This window comes from Octopus bimaculoides, chromosome 3 (assembly GCF_046866305.1).
Source record: "Octopus bimaculoides isolate indiv1 chromosome 3, ASM4686630v1, whole genome shotgun sequence".
Taxonomy (NCBI): domain Eukaryota; kingdom Metazoa; phylum Mollusca; class Cephalopoda; order Octopoda; family Octopodidae; genus Octopus; species Octopus bimaculoides.
The window spans coordinates 3,112,280-3,116,518 of NC_142930.1; the positions used below are offsets into that span (position 1 = coordinate 3,112,280).

Here is a 4,239-nt window from a genome sequence, read left to right on the forward strand (position 1 = left end):
AATACTCGTAAAGTAGAGCAATAATTTCCCATAGTAACAAAGTTATAATTCGTAATTCGTTCCCAGAAAAATATTTTACCAATAAAAATTAAATGGCAATAGAACAACAGTAGAATGTAAAGAATATTTTATGTAATATAAAAAGGACAAGATCATTTATATAAAAAAAAAAAAATTATTATTATAATCGTTTTATGAATCACTTTCACTCGCAGTAGACTCTTGCACACCATCACTTGTAGACGCGATCACCGATCCACAAGCACTCATAGACGGACTTATAGATTTCTTTTTTTTTTAAAGTCTAGAGTTGTTTGCTTAGAAGAAGCTTTTCTTTTTGCTCTACAAATTTCTCGGTAACACTTAGAAACATTTGTTATGGTAGTAGGAACTTTTGCACTTCAAACTTTGGATCTTGTGCTTGAAAAATAAAACTCGTAAACCTGGCGTCTCGTAAAGCGGGTTTTCGTAAAGTGAAGTATTACTGTATATATTGAATTTACAGCCACATTAGCAAATAGAGAGTTATATTAATCGATATACAAATACAGAGGTAGTTGAACTGAAATAAAATGAAAAGAAATGAGAAGAAATTAAAATAATCTCAGTTGGTAAATAACAGGAACTGAGGTTTTGGTGGTAGTTGGACCGCAAAAAGTATGGCTGTTATTTTATATGTATCTAAATAAGTTTTATAATTTTAATTCATCTTTTATTTCCCTAAACTATAAACCACACCATATCTGTCAAAAATATTGAAACAAGGTAGTTAAACAATACCTTCTAAGTTTATTTGGATTACGTTTGAAAGTACAGTTTTGATGAAATGGAAGGGTTGCAAAAGAAGGTTTTGAAATTCTTTGCTGGTGTTTAATCTATGAATCTCTTCAAATATTCTGACTTACACGATGGAATTTCCACGGGACCCGCTCGTCAATTATTTATCACGACTTAAAATCAATAAACACGAAGAGAAGAATAGATAAAACTCTCTATAAATTTCCCGGTAACACACAGAAGCATTTGTTATGGTAGTAGAAACTTTTGCACTTCGTTCAAAATTTGGATCTTGTGCTGCATTACATTCCATGACATCTCGTCTCAGTTTTGTTTTAAATTTCATACCTGGCATTTAGTAAATAATAATGTGCTTGGTTACAAGTTCCCAGTAAGCCAACAATTTCAGTTCCCTGCATGTCCACTGAGGATATGGATACGGGTCTTTCATTCTAATTCATGCAAAATAATTCCTACAACGGATGGATTCCGAATTTAGCCAACAACATGTAGAAATTAAGGAAATCGTATGTACGTATATATATATATATATATATATATATATATATATATAATGAAGGAGTAAATGGTATAGTGATCCACTTTATACAGCTCAAATAATTAGCGTTCTAATGGAGCTTCAGGAATATGAAATTAAGAAGAGAAGCAAATTTCAGATGTCGGGGTATATATTCAATCAATCCGTTTCAAATTATCGAAATTCTTCACAATATACAAAAATGCGTACCCATATACGAGAAATGATAAAGATTCACAAGAATTTGTAAACACATAAACATACTAAGATTTATAAATATATAAAAATTCATACATATATAAAAAATTTATAAACATAAAAATTCATAAATATATAAACAAAAATATAAATACATAGATGTACTTACGAGATTTGAATGCCCGTATTAGAATCCATGAGGAGGGAGGATGAGAAAGTTTGTATAAAATGTTTCAAGAGGAATCCTGAATAAATACGAAGTTGTTTCGGGACGATAAACGTTGATTTGGGCGAGTTAACTCCAACCATAGCAATTATCTATACTTCTCTCATCAGAGTTAAGAGATTCAAAGAGTTGTTACGGTTTTAAGAAATACGAAAGATTTGAGAATTTTTAAGAAACGAATGCTGAGTCGGACCATACTTTTCATGCGGATGGTATAATTAGAATAAAAGTATTTAATTATATTTTTATCATTTTTCAAATGTAATTAGAATAAAAGCTAGAAGTACATTACGACGCTATATATAATAGTATTTTAAGACGAGTCCATAATATGAGGGTGACTAGATTAAAATCCTACAAGCTAATTATTTTGGGGGAAGAATTTAAAAGTTGAAAGATATTTATGTCTCAGGTAATTATGACATCAGATATTTTATCAAGTAAGCTATTTTTGTTGGCTCAGAGTTCATGGATCGCCTCCTTCGTGCATAAATTCCAATTTTTAGTGTGTGTATTATATGGTGTGGTTTCCGTTATGATAGACCAATATATACTGAATTCTTTAGTGTGCATTTTTAATTTCTATGCATATATATATATATATATATATATATATATATATATATATATTTATAAATTCTTATGAATTTTTATCATGTCTTCATATATTGTGAACGCATCTTTTTATATTGTGGAGAATTTCGACAATTTGAAATGGACTGAATGAATATCTACTCCGACGTCTGGAATTGGCTTCTCTCCTTAATTTATATATATATATATATATATATATATATATATATATATATATATATATATATATATATATATATATATATATATATATATATATATATATATATATATATATATATATATATATATATATATATATATATATATATATATATATATATAAAGTCAAGGAGACACTCGCTGTTAGCAGTCTAGTGCTTCACATCCTCCTTTTATACATCTCAGCTTTAGATGCAACAGAATATTGGTCCTGGAAGCTAACGACAGGAGCTAAAGACCCTGATGGAATATCATTGGTGAGGGTGATAGTGAAGGTGTTGGTGGTGTCTTCTTCTTCTTCTTCTTCTTCTTCTTCTTCTTCTTATTATTATTATTATTATTATTATTATTATTAAGACAGCAGGTAACATGTTTAGCAGTATTTCGTCCATCGTTACGTTCTGAGTTCAAATTCCGCCAAGGTCAACTTTGTCTACTCACTGAGCCATGCACCTTCTACCCCCACCCAATGTGTCGCATATACCGTATACTTTACGATTATTATTATTATTATTGCCTTTGCACAACTTCTAACGCTGGAGATGTACTACTGTGTCAGTTGTTCACTATCAGTGAACTAAGGTAACACCTCTTATTTTTCGATCACCTTCCGGAGTATTCGAGCGGTTCCAAGCAGTGCTGTTTTCTGCAAGTGTTCCACTATAATTGCAGCCCCTATTTGTTCCACGTACTTCTCGAGATTTTGACTCACTGTTCCCAGGGCTCCAACAATTATTGGTACTACTACCACCTTTTTCATCGACCACAGCTGCTTAACCTCCCAAGCTAACCTGTCATATCTATCGACTTTTCTTTCTTTCTTATCGCATACCTTTTTGTCAGCCGGGCATGCTATATCTATGATCCAGCATCGTTTGCTTTCTTTCTCAATTAGTAATATGCCCGGCTTTCTATTCTCTATCTCATGGTCTCACTGAATCATAAAATCCCATAGGATCTTTGCATTTCTATTTACCACGATGCCTTTAGGTTTATGGTCGTAGCAATTATTTAGTCTGTGAAGCCCATACTTGTTGCAGAGTGTCCAATGGACAATCTTTGCTATGATGTCGTGATGTCTCTTATATTCCTTCTGGGTTAGTGGCGTACATTGACTGGTAATATGCCATACAGTTTCACTATTTTGTCCACAAATTCTGCACTTACCACTTTCTGATGTGTTGTCTATTCTGTATTTGATGTAATTGATTATTCGGCAGCATAGATTAGAGCCTCCGTTTTCGGTTTTAAATCAATTTTTGTCAACCATAGCCATCTTTTTTTTTTCTCTGTCCGTCTTATCTTCAAAATCCCCATGAAATTGTCCATGCATTCTTTTCTTTATCCACCTATTTTCAGTTTCATTCATTCTCAAGTGCTTGTACTGTTTTTTCTTTGCAATCTTCCATCTTAAAGAAGCTTGACCTTCTTACTTCCAATAACAGTGGTTCTGTGGCATTTTTTACATACCATGATATGTTGTTTCTTCTGCTTTAATGCTGTGTTCGTATCCAATCAGTCCTCTTCCCCTTTTTTTCCTGGTACATACAGTCTGTTTGTGTCACTTTTTGGGTGGAATATCCCATATCGAGTCAGCAACTTCCTTGTCTTTCTTTCTAAGCTGTTTAGTTCGTCTACTCTCCATGCGATTACTCCTGCTCCATATACAAGTGGTGAAATCTCCCAGGTGTTGATAGCTTCAATC

At 32.3% G+C, this 4,239-nt stretch overlaps 1 long non-coding RNA gene across 2 annotated transcripts in view; it reads right to left on the minus strand.

The window, feature by feature from the left end:
• Positions 1 to 2,009, minus strand: part of LOC149136431 (uncharacterized) — a 157,896-nt gene extending 155,887 nt beyond the window's left edge. Inside the window, exons 1-2 of one of the 2 annotated variants that reach the window (XR_016240968.1) lie at positions 1,683 to 2,009; positions 119 to 562 (exon numbers count right to left, since the gene is read on the minus strand). This is a non-coding gene — a long non-coding RNA (uncharacterized LOC149136431). Of the gene's footprint in view, positions 1 to 118; positions 563 to 1,682 lie in introns of those variants that run through there. The other variant, XR_016240967.1, reaches the window with a different exon arrangement.
• Between the last annotated feature and the right edge of the window lie 2,230 nt (positions 2,010 to 4,239).